This window comes from Mytilus trossulus, chromosome 4 (assembly GCF_036588685.1).
Source record: "Mytilus trossulus isolate FHL-02 chromosome 4, PNRI_Mtr1.1.1.hap1, whole genome shotgun sequence".
NCBI lineage: Eukaryota > Metazoa > Mollusca > Bivalvia > Mytilida > Mytilidae > Mytilus > Mytilus trossulus.
The window spans coordinates 42,569,596-42,583,871 of NC_086376.1; positions in this window are offsets into that span (position 1 = coordinate 42,569,596).

Genomic DNA, 14,276 nt, shown 5'->3' on the forward strand with positions numbered 1-14,276 from the left:
AGTGACGTGCATATCAAAATATTTATAAAGCCAAACAATTACAAAGTTGAAGAGCATAGAGGATCCAAAATTTCAAAAAGTTGTGCCAAATACGGCTAAGGAAATCTATTAACGTAGCACTCTCTTTACACGAGACATCGGATTTACGTCCCAATTCTGAACGGACGTGACTGCGAACTTACTACATCCTGCACAGCTAAACGGACGCCCAACATCGGCAAGCGTTTTACTGCCGGTCGGGAGAAGACCAAGTGACCATATTTCTATTCCCCAGTCACCCTTGGGGGGAAGATTGAAAGAAAAGTATTGCGAAAGAAAGAAAAAAAATAAAGTGTTTTTTACAAAGCACTTTGGAAAAATCGATTTCGATTGTATTTTGTGTCTAGATAGAAAATATACATAACAACGAAGCCATGACTGCTGCTTTAAATCAATATTGAGTATAGTAGTAGGTTGTTATCAAAGGGACAATCTAGCATAATAAACACCTACTGAAAACAGATTGAAAACATCATGGAAAAATAAATCATATAGTACTAATGTACTGACCACGAACCTCACAAAAACTGGGATAAAATAAGTTGATCCGGAAGGTGACAGTCGCAAAGATACTCCTAGTCAAACCATTGATTAAAATAGTACCATTAAAAGACTTTTATTACATAATATCGAATTTGTAAATGACTTTTATCTAACCATAAGTTATCACTTAAGAGGGCGATATCTAAAAATACCAAAGCAGAGTATGGTTTGTCTTTGCTGCAACAATGGAGACATTGAAGATGAACTTCACTTTCTTTTAAAATGTTCCTCCTATAAATATGTGAGAGATAACCTTATTAAAAAATTAAATAATGTTCTATTGAACAACAAATTTCCTTCCTTATCATATAACTTGCTTATATCAATTCTAAATAGTAATTCCCAAACAATATTAAAAATTGTTGTCAACTATTTGAATGAATGCTTGTTGGTGAGAAACTCATTATTAAAAGGTACTTGATTTCTGTAATAATGTATATTCTTCTCATTTTTTTTTTATATATATTTCTCTCATAATTATCCACTGTCACTCCTTCATTGTATATATGTTATTGTAGTTAGTCTTTAATTTGTTGCCATAACCATTTATTGTCAATGTGTTAGTGCTAATAAAGTTATCTTATCTTATCTTATCTTAAGTAAGTAATTAACAATCGTTACATGTAAGTTCTCTTAAAGTCATATGCAACGAATTTCTTGAAAAAGTAATGAAATTATTGAACCAATTAGTTTAAACATATTTTATTTGCTGAATTAAAGCAAAATGGATTAGACACAAGTAAATCATACTTATGAAGTCTTCTCCATAATACAATATAAAGTTACAATAATAGTATAATATAATGGACATGCATATAAAACAAACAGTTTATACAATATAATACTAGCTTTCATAGGTGAACAAAGAGGAGACAAAGTAAAAAAGGAAACTTGAAGAAAGTTTGAAAAATCGTATACTTCTGTGACGATGACTTGTGGATTGATGACAACGATGACGTCCTGTGTCAGCAATAATAACGCTCTATCAAGGCATAAGAAATCTGTTTGACCTTTTTATTGAACCAATTCATGTACTAATTGATCATACATGTATGTACTATACTAAGTCCTCTTCATAAAAGCAAGGAGATGTGGTATGATTGCAAATGAGAAAACTATCAACCAAAGTTCATATGAAGTGGATGTAAGCGATTTATAATATTCCTCAATATTGTATTGTACATGTACCTTAAGCTTTATGCACGTTTTGTGTACATTTATTACAAATATATAACATATAATCGTCAAAGAAGATAAATTAATTAGTGAAAATTTTTCCAAGTTATTTTCGTGTTTTATAGCCAAAATTGACCGAACGTGTCCTACTGGAAAAACAGTACAGAATCATGGAACACACCAACAATAAACAAGATGATAAGACATGGAAAAGAGCGATGTTTTTTCTCCTATTTTCGATGATTTTCCATTTGCTACTTAAAATTTGTCTTGACAGTTGTCAAATGATTAGGGGTTTTATTTCTTCTTGTCTCGGAACCAATTAACACTATATATTTACAACGTATGCTTACATAATCATTCATCATTGGTTTGCATTTAGGTTGTCGAAGATCAAACGAGAGATTTAACGTCACTGCATATGGAAAAGTTTTCGGGGAATTAGAGAAATGGATACAAAATTGCAATAGCATTACATTTCTGAACATTTTGAAAAGAATAACAAATTAAGATTATCTTTTAAAATAAAGTCCCGGTACAGATGTTTTATACTAGCCAAACTCAGCCAATCTTATATAAATGTATCAAACTTACTTTTTTTTTTAGATTTGGCCATTGTTAGTCTTGTATGATTTACTGAGATTGATATAGATATAGGAAGATGTGGTGTGAGTGCCAATGAGACAACTCTCCATCCAAATATCAATTTATAAAAGTAAAACATTATAGGTCAATGTGCGGCCTTCATTTATATGGCGTTCATTATTACTGAACGAGTACATATTTTGGTTTAGGGGCCAGCTGAAGCACGCCTCCAGGTGCAGGATTTTCTCGTTGAATTGAAGACCTGGTGGACTCTTTGGTCGGGTTTGTTTTCTCTTTGATGCGTTCCCCAGTCCCATTTTCAATTTCATTTTTACCTGATTTTAAACCTAAGACGAACGAATATAAAAAGTTACCTTATATGTATATTTTTAAGAACAAAGGTTAGACAATACTGTAAATATAGAAACAAAAACTATATTAATAAATAAAAAAATAATGCACCCCTCCCACACACACTTAAAACTTAACTACAAATAACGACAACCCCTTTCAAACATCACTTTAACGTAAACAGAGGTGACCGCAGGTAATCTCAAAGAGTGATCAGTTCCTACTCCATGCACTAGTGATGTACTCGTCGTGTTACTCCAATGAGAATGTTCAACTAAATGGTTGTTGTCACCTTCATTGAAGAGTGTGGATTTCTCTCGCCTTACGGCTGTCAGAATTTAATATTCTCTCGACGGCTGGCAGAATTTAACATTCTCTCGACTGGTATTTTTTCGCAAATACCCCTCCTTAACATGATATATCTGTTAAAAAATTGTATAGATTTAATTATACGTTTGTGTCAAAAAGGATTTCCAACTATTCCCACGTATTCGAGACATACGTACCAGTTGAGGAAATCATTGGTGATTGTTATTTCAATGCATTCAAAGATAATGAAGTAATTGATGAGATCTGAAGACTAATCAGCATATTCATGTCAGTCACTAATCAAGTACAAAAAAGTTGTTCATCAGCTACATATTTACCATCTTTATTTGAGTCGCTGTCACAAACTTTTATTAGCAATAAGATATTGAATTAAATTAAATTGAATATTGCTCAGTGAGGGGATGACACGCCTTTGGGATGTACATGTAGGATACAGGGGATAAAAATGTGGATATGGATACATGAGGTTCAAAAAGTGACGATATTAGATACAGGGGGTAAAAAAGAACACGAACGATCTGGAAAAAATAGGAGAAAAGTGGAAAGTGGGAAAAAATATACAAAGCAATTCTGGGATCTTCGGAATAAGCATCCCCGTGTCACCCTCGATCAGTATTATCGAATTCTTACATATACCAATCATAACTATATATTAACATGTTTAAGATTTGACAACTTGTTGATGGTTCATGCTAATTATCATAATATTGACATATAGATATTATTGGGAAAGTCGTACAGTAATGTTAAGGTATGAGACTTGATGGTTCGAGAACGGCTTTTGGAAAGATTTTGATGTGTAGAAAAACAGATCTCTGATATGCGTTGCTGTTGTTTATTTCAACGTTGATGGAAATATCCCAATACATTTGTACGTGTTGATGGAATTTACCTCTACAATAGGGACAGTCGTGGCTGCGTCATTATACATCCTTCACATCCAATCTGACGCCTTTTCAGCAAGTCTCTTGTATTGTACATTTTTGGATGATTCATTCTATATGATTCTCAAAAATTTATGCATAAGCAAGACTCAAGAAAGCAGATTGAAACTATTTGTCGGACCAGCAATAGTTTTGGGCTAATTTATTGTTATCCTGATTATGCATAAAACATTTGTCAAGAGAAGTTGAGCGAACGGCAATCGATATATGGATGGGTATTCTATAACTAGTACATGTCAACTATCATGAAAGGGATAAAAGGATATTATATACCTGTATAATTTTACAACTTGATAAAATATAACCATATTTGGATTTGTGCTTTCTGGGTCTGTTTTCATAGAAATTGAAAGTTTAACGTCTGACTTCATAAACTATACCTTTCAAGAGCCGGTTTTACTTCATTTTTGATATCAGAGACATATAATACAATTAATGTGTAGAAAAAAAATTGTTTGATAAATTTATCGTTCATCATGAACGACTTTGTCTTATATTCATTATTTGTATTTGTAAAAAATGATTACTTTCTGGGTTCTTTATTAGTTTGGCTTGTATTGAGATTTTTTTTTATGATTGTCGGTAAATTGTTTTCTAAGTCTGTTTTTCGAAATTTATATTATGAGTTTGCATTGAGTTGCTTTTTATGATTGTCGGTAAATAGATGGTATCTCCTTTTCACGGATTGCGTATTTAGTTAGGACTTACATTAATGATAACTTATAAAAAAAAAATGGCAATATAAGTCTCGCTTTTGACCTCGAATATAAAGGGATTAAACCATATTGTAAGCGTAAGGAACTGCTAAATATACAATAAAAGTAGGTATTGCTGCCATTTCATGTAACAATTTTTGTAAGAAGAAACATTTTAATTTGTTATTCTTCTGTTAACATGGCAAGTTGACTTCAAAGCATACATCAGTTTAATATTGATATCTAAATGTTTCGAAATGTACATTTTTCCTTTTTTTTTAACTTTTGGACTAGTTAAAATCTCCTTTTAATTTTGAAACAGACATGGACATGTGTGAAAAGTTTTACAACATTTTGACTTGATTTGTTACTTAAAGCCTTTTTTTTTTTTTAACTTTATACAAACTGCACGAAATTCTGTCTACCTTTGTTGTTGATCAGGCTGATTTAATTGATGGTTGCTTAACGTCCATATTTCATATTTTTTTTGACTTATTGGTGTGCGTATGCGAGTGTGTGACATTTCTTTTCTGTACAGTATATGCAATATAATATTTAACTCTCCACAAGAAACCAACTGATATAGACATGAACAACTTTAAGTAACCAAAAGGCTCTTAGCAATAAGTAGAATTCACCGTCAAATATACAAGGTCTATTTAAGAAAAAGGTTTAGCACATAAAACAAGAAACCTACAGCCCGTCAAGCCCGATTTATGAACAAAATAATAACAAAAAAATCGAAATATGATATATACAGCAACAAACCAGTGAATTACAGGCTCCTTACTTTGGAAAGGCACTGACATACATAATAAAGGCCTGATAATATAGATTTCACCATTATCACAAGCCGTACAATTTAATGTTTTTGTTTGTTGTTTTCGTTATGTTTTTCCCACAGTAAGCATATCTATGAAACCTATAAACCAATTCATTTGGTGTTGCTTTTGAATAAACCAAATTACATCTGTTGAAAAACACTGACATACATCCCAAGCACTTCCGGTAGCCAAGTGATCTCATTGGCCGTTATAAAGACTTGAGTTACCAATCTCTTGTATTATATGTCTCTGTTGTTGGTAATCAGTTGTGTAATTACATATGCCCTAAGTACGGTCATCTATCCTAACAAGTGTCTTACCATCTGTTTTTTTTTTATATTTCATAATGTAAATCGTTTCGACTACTTAAGCATGGTCAAGTTGGAAATCTCATAAGTGACATTTGTAGTTCTGTTTGTGTCTGTAACTTGGTTAAGTTGTTTTTCGAGATGTGACTCAATAAATTCAAATTTCTCTCCGTTACAAAACGATCCGAGTGCTTATTCTATAGGTTCTTGCATGTATTGACTTGAACTAGAATTTGTCCATTTTTCTGACTGGCTACTGAAGATTTACGAGAACAAAAATGCTTATATGCAGCTTGACGTCACGTTTATATTGATAATACATATATTCGTATTCTGGAGACCTAAACATAGTCAATAACTACAAGTTGAGACAACTTTTGTCCAAGGGTTCGAAATACAGAGAGCCACAGCCAATCAATTGAAAGCAGAACTTCAAACTACTAATGGATTCTATTGAGGATTGTGCAAAAGACTGGGCATAAAGAGAAAAGGTTGAGGCAGTGGGTAAAATCAGTGAGGTTATTGATTCGGATAAGAGTAGGTAAGCTTAAAGAGTTTATTAGTACAAAAGCTCCTTCCACCTTTAAAGACCCTCGGGTCAAAGAGGAACTGTCTTAATTGTCTCCATGACAAATATGTTGTTGTTCTAGCTGACAAATCCTCAAACACTTTTGTTTTTGTTTGCAAGAAACACTACATTGACTGCCTGATGAAGGAACTGGGGATAAATGTCACACTTGGAAATCCTATACATATACACTTAAGTACGCTTACGAAGCAGGAGATCCTGGAAAACCACAAATCGGTTCTAATCTCCTTTGGTGTTAATCCAAAGGATGAATATCAGGATCTTCTATGATCTATCCTTATATTCCTAAGTTTACAAGAATACTTATAAGGAAAGGTATATTGCAGGTTCTTCTAAGTGTTCCACTTAAACCCTTTCTAAAGTTAGAAACTGCCATACTCACTGCAAACAAAGAAGGACTACAGAAATATTCCGAAACGTCATATAGAGTTATTTGTGAATTTACAATCTCAATCATTAAAACATTGTACCAACATTAAAACCTTTAAGTGTTCAACTCTTTGTTACCACTATTCCAAATACTAAACTTAAAGCTTGACTGAAAGAACTCGTCAGCTAGTGTTTCTTTGCCAAAAAGGCACTGGCTACGGTTACATGGAAATGTAACAATAATAAAAATATTATTGTTACATAGGAGACTAAATGCCGGAATGCAAAGTCGGGTAAGGAACCGATTAATTACGAATGTAACAATAATTACTGAGGCTACGGTTACATGGCGTTATTGTTACATGAAAAACAGCAATCATTAAACTTAAATCTTGTATAGTTTTGTTGCCATAATCTTGCATATGTACGAAATAATACTTGTAATAATGATAAATAATAAATATTATCGTTAACAAATGGTGTTTAAATTGTTTTTTCTAACGTATAAATGGTTTTGGTGTTTTAAAGATACTGCGTCTTCCTCTTTTTGTACTTATGTCTGTTGATGGAAACAGCGAGAGCGAGGTTATAGCATTCTGGATAGTTTCTGACTAATCTCGAGAAACTATAAAAGAAATGACGCAACTCTTCAAAAAGTACAACGAAAACTGGTCCAAAATTCGATGTGCAATGAGTGACAAAGACATAATCGAGAGAGACATCATTAGGGAAGAAATACCAAATGTACCCTTACTAATATGTCTTTTCCATGTACTAAGAACTTTCAAGAGAGAAGTGACTACTGAGAAGCTTGGAATTTCAAAAGACGAACGTATTTTGGCTCTTGAATTGCTTCAAAAGATGGCATATGCTAGGACCGAAGACAGCTACTCAGAATTTTATCGTGAACTTAAAGACACTAATCTTGAGTCAGTTATTAGGTACTTTGACAATAAGTTTGTATAGCTGAATGAAATTTGTGTCTTGATATTGTTTCAGTTTTGTTTCAAACGAATCCCAAGTTTTAAATTTTTCACCCACAACAAAATTGGTCACAAGAATCTTTTCTCAGCCCGAGTTCTCAACAACAAACCATTGGTCTATATTTTCGCCTTTGGCACTACTTATCTAAAGTAGAATCTTTAAAACACCAAAACCATTTATACGTTAGAAAAAACAATTTAAACACCATTTGTTAACGATAATATTTATTATTTATCATTATTACAAGTATTATTTCGTAAATATGCAAGATTAGGGCAACAAAACTATACAAGATTTAAGTTTAATGATTGCTGTTTTTCATGTAACAATAACGCCATGTAACCGTAGCCTCAGTAATTATTGGTACATTCTTAATTTATCAGTTCCTTATCCGCCTTTGCATTCCGGCATTTAGTCTCCTATGTAACAATAATATTTTTATTATTGTTACATTTCCATGTAACCGTAGCCAGTGCCTAACAAAAAGGGCAGTAGACGTTTAAAATATCTTGGACTATTCAGCTTACTTAAAACTAACTAAAAAATCATACAGAGTAAGGGAAAAAATATACCGACGAGGATATCACTGCCATGCTGGACTTTTTGATTGACAACATATTTGTTGAATTTGGAGGTTTGATCTGCCAACAGACCGTATTTGAACCCCAATGGGTACCATGACTGTGCTCCTCTACTTGCTGATTTGTATTTTATATTCCTATGACGCAGAATTTATCCAAGGGCTTGAACAGATAGCTGAAAAGAAATAAGCCCAGTCTTTTAATTTCATCTTTCGGTATATTGATGGTGTACTGTCTCTTGATAATAGAAGTTTCAGTGATCACTTACATTTAATAATTAAATAATAATATATCCAAGTGAATTTGAAATTGAAGATACTACCGACACAGATAAATCTGCTTCATATTTAGACCTTTTTCTCGAAATGATTACTGATGCGCGTTAGGTTGAATACAAAAATTTATGACAAACGCGATGATTTTAATTTTCCTATAGTCACCTTTCCATTTCTGTATAGTAACATCCCAGCGGCATCAGCATATGCAGTATATATATATGTGTCTCAATTGATACGTTACTCTAGAGCTAGCTCAAAATACGTTGATTTTGTTGAACGAGGAATGCTGCTTTCTCAAAAGTTGCTTAGACAGGCGGCTATGAATCAATCAAATTAAGGTCATCACTCAAGAAATTTTACGGTCGCCTTACTGAGCTGATTGGCCATTATGACCAAAGTGTGTCAGAAATCATATCTGATATTCTTCCTGAGTCATAATAATCTTCTATCAATTCCGAACTGAACAAAGAAATAACACGACGGGTGCTTACCCTTACTGAGCACCTGAATTCACTCCCTATTTTAGTGGAGTTCATGTTGTTTTCGTAATTATTATTGATATCTGTTGATGTAAATGTCCTTTGGTTTGATGAGTCTTTGTTTACTCCTTGGTTTTGATTGGTATTGTCTTGTTACGCTGAAAGACTTTGAATATCAAGCATACCAGAGACGTTTAAATCGTAAGCATTGAAACTTTAAACTTTAAAATTGGGGAACAAATTTATCGGGATCGGGATTTTGAACAACATATGTCCGGGATTTCGGGATTCCTGATATTAAAACCGGGAAATCGGGATGAGACCCCCTCTAGCCCCCCCCCCCTCTTGAATAGCAGATGTTGCATATTGGATTTTATTTGTTTTCAAAGATATTGGATGCTCTCTGCATTATATTGATAACTTTTGTATTTTGATATTGTTTTGTATTAAAACACTGCCTATTTCTGTATATAGCACTAGAACACACGCGTGATATCGTATGCGCAAGCCTTATTTCAGTATTATTGTTGTCATCTGATACAGTCATGCTGATGAACCCGTCGAACTGGAACTGTGATTAGTATTCGTATTGTTATCTAAGAAAGTCTTACTGATCAAATTAAACATACTACAAAAGGTAACAATTTGACAATCGTTGATGGAATTTAGTAGTGTCAACCCTGTGATTATGACCCGTATAAATAGCATGGTCCTGAATACACCGTTTGGTGGTGCGCCTGTCAGATGCGGAACGTACAGATAAGGTATTAGGTAACAGGTGAATATACTATTGGTATCGGTATCGGACTCGACACGGAACTTCTTGATTATTGGCAATATCAATTACTTGGAAAACAAAAGGGCCTGGAATGGTGTAATTTTTAATCTACACCTTTGTACTATATAAGTTATATATAAAGTTGAATTTTTTGATTCGTCGTTTTTACGTGATGACGGCTGACAAATTGGACCTCGTAATTTTAGTATTATAGATAGATATAACAAAAAAGTGTCTGCTGATAATGAAGAAAAATATTAAATGACATCATCTTCTTTGATAGATGCTAATGTAATTCTTTAAATTTCATATGGAATAGAATAGTAAGTGGATGCTGGCTTCCTATTGTTTTTAGATTCTGGCATCCTATCAGACTGGAATGATGACATCACATGAGATTGGATGCGACCATCACAAAATATGAGGATTCTGACTTCCCAAAATAGGGTGATTCTGAATTCACAATTATTTAAACATAGCTTTTTTAATGATGGCTTACAAATTTCAATGCTGCTTTATAATCAACTGTCTTAAAGTATTGGTTCACCAAGATAGCACCAACTTCATTTCCTAAGGTATTGAAAGCACAGGGAAAACAAACCAGTAAACCAAGAAACGCAAGAAACTACTGATCAATGCTTCTAGAGAAGATGATAATTTGTGTTTATTTTCATGTCCAGTGGCCAGTTAATTACATTTTGAGAATCAGAAATCATTGGTCACAGAGTGAAATGTATACTTGACCAACATACTGATTCTGATTTGTAAAGTATTAGATTTCTGTGTGAAAGCTGATGCCAACAATTTGATATTATAAAACTATGTCAATATTCTAGCTTTTCCAATAAATGGCATATTCTAATGTTATTTTTCCTACTTTGATTACCATTATGTAAGACATGTATACATGGAATTGTGGTCTCTAGACTACACATTTTATATGGTGACAAATTACAATTTTCCAGTCTTAAATGCATATTTTTATAGAATCAGAGATAATTGAATTATTCGAATCATAAATAACAATGAAGTTTAAATTCTTTTGCCTACTCAGGTTGAAGAAATTGATCAAGCCTTAAGCACTTTGATAAAATCTGCAGATTTGTTGTTGCTAGTGTAATAGGTATTATAAGCAAGAAAGAACCAAAAGTATATTTGTTTACATACCAAACTTTATTGGGTTACTGTAAAATACAAACTGTAGTCTACTAGCATTGTATATTTTAATCCTGTATTTTATTTCACACAGATAATATAATGTTTTAAATGCACAGAAAACGATAGATACATTACATACTTGTCATTATTAAGCAACAATCTACAATGGTGTACAATTATATTCTATATTATCCATAAATAACCGAAAGAAAATATTGTTAATTTCATTACTGGTACAATAACTACACTGACATTTTTTTTATGTCTTTATAATTCATTATTTGATATACATTTTTCTATAAAAGAAATGCTATCTACAGCACTACAGATGATACATAAATAAGAAATACACTATTAATAAAATAAAGTAAAAGTTAATATTTCATAGTAACCATTAAAAAAAAAAAAGTAACCACTTACAGTCTTGTGTAAGTATAAACAGAGACATATAATACATTATCATGTTCAACTTCACCATTTCTTCGAGTACCTTTAATACTTTGATAAAGACTCTATTAACCACAGAAATCTCGCGAGATTTAAATCTGGCCGAGTGAAATCACGGGATTTCGCCGAGTTGCCAATCTCTTGTATTATATGTCTCTGGTATAAATAAAAAAAAAAATGTACCTTTTGCCTCATTCATTAACCGGTCATAGTTGCCATCCCTTTTTTTTTTTTATCTCCAAATATTTTAAATTAAAGTTACTGTATATCAAAACAAATGACTAAATAAAAAAACTAAATTCATATATTGCTAAGGTAACTAATTTACAGATTCATATCTTTGGTATAGTTCTGCAGCGTTTCGCTTAAATTATACTGTCTCTGTTGGAACCACAAAAATAACCTCACTAGCCTAAACCTTTCTGATATTTTGAAGAAAAAAAATTAGGATCTCACATTACAAGTTCAACTGCAAAAGTTAAAATTTCAACCAAATTTTTTTTTTCAAATGTTCAAAATGTTTCAAGTTTTTTATACTTCAATGAGTATAGAAATTTGTCTGGAATGATGGTTGAATCATCTTCCTTTTTTCCTTAAAAAAATAATCTCAATTCAAATTTCTAATGGAGAAGGTAACAACAACTACACATTTAAATACATCATAAAAAATTAAAATATAAAATGACATACAGTCATGGTTTAAGGGCATACGATACAGTTACAGGGAAGGTAATGACGTTGCTAACGTAATTTGTTATTTTCGCGACGTCAAACTGTGACATATCGGGAAAAGATGCATTTTTCGACTGATTTTTATCATTCAAACTGATTTAATTTGAAAACGAGTTCATGGACCCCTATTTTTCAAAACGGCATTTTGTTTCATTTTGCAGGGAGATTATGTGACCCAAATTTTATAAAACTGTAAATAGAGGATTTTTTTTAATTTTGATAAACATGCAGTAAAAAATTACGTTTTTTCCTCAATTCATGAACATTTGATAAATATGAGTTATTTCTGAATAAAAAATTGCATATTATTTTAGTATATTTATAAAATACAGAAATTACCGATTATTCAACAAAAAACAGTTTGTGTTTATCTTTTATAACAAAAAACTTATGTCTTTCTTCCGAAAAAGAAATTACGGCCACAAATCTGAATTTCGAGCAAATATACAAAATTTCGACCTCATTTTACTCAAAAAGTAGCACATGAAGGTATATTTTTTATTACATATTTGATTTAATCAGGTAAAAAATAGCCTATATGCAAATTTTCATGAACTTGTAAATACAGGATTAAAACTGTATCGTATGCCCTTAAATTAATATTAATAAACAGTAACTTCAAAAATAAAATTTACAGCTACTCATAATTTTCAAGCAGTGTAAGGGAGGTAATCAAGTTATCAAACATATATATAACAGTGTTTTTTAAATTTCCTAAATTGTCTTTTAACCAGAAAATCCCCTGTTTTCCCCCTTTTTTGTGCCTTAATGCTTGATGATTTTAACCTTGCCCCTCCCCCTCCAATCATCTCTTTGTAGTATGTAAACTTGTGGTGTAATTTCAGAGAGATTTATACACTTAAACATGACGGAAAACTAAAAAAAAATGCTTATTTTGGCCCCAAATTCCTACGCATTTGGGACCATAATCCCCAAAATCAATCCAAATCTTCTACCTGTGGCATTAAACAGTGTGGTACAATTTCAGAGCATTTGAAATGCTTATACACAAGTTGATATACTGAAATTAGAAAAATGCTTGTTTTGGGCCCCTAATTCCAAAAAGGATGAACCATAATCCTAAAATCAATCCCAATATTCCTTTATAGTTATTGAACCTTCTTATAAAATAACATAGAGATCCATTTACTTTAACTAAAGTTATTGTCTGAACTCCAAATGTGTCTTTGGAGGACGGCACAGACAACAACGCAGACGATGACGACATCATACCATTATACAAATGCAAAATTATTTTGCGGTGGTATTAAAATTAACCATACTAAACCTAAATGTTTACACCCTGACGAAAACTAGTATCTCTATTTCTTGCTTTCGCGACAAAAATGTCACAAGCTCGGTCAATTAAGAGCAACGTAAAGAAGTAACATTAAACATTTAATCGGTACAATTCTTGGGGAAAATATATTAATTCATATTTTCTTTACACCACAAACTCATCAGAAAATAGTAAAATTTCCCATCAAATCACATCGATTTAATGTTTGATGTTACTTCTTACATTGACCGAGTACCATGATGTCATAGTTAACCTGACGAAAAATAATATAAACCAGAGTCAAAAGTTGGTAATATGAGAATAGTCTATTGGAACCTTATGTATCTCAATCAAATATTCTTATAGTTTACATCTATAAAATTATCATCATTTTTTTTTTTTTTTTACTTATCTTCCCTTATACAGGTCTGTCAATTTCAAATTTTCAGGAAATAAATTGAAAAAATTGAAATCTGTAAAATGGTCTTTACAAATTAATAAATCTAAAGCATCAACAGGTAACACGTAAAGGTTGTACCATACTCCAAGACTCAATAAATTGGTTTGTTGGTTTTTTATAAAAAAAAATCTTCTCACAAATAAACAAACTTTATAAAAATTTGAATCACAAACTTCAGCAAAAAACCTTCATTGGATTAAAGCAGTTTGAAAAACACTAATTCTCAACATCAAAACAGGCTTAATATTTCCGTAACTGTAGAACATGAACTAGATACCATTGAGATGGGAGCCATCTCTGTGGGCCCCGCTGTCAATAACGTCGGGTAAATAAGTTGTATGGATAAT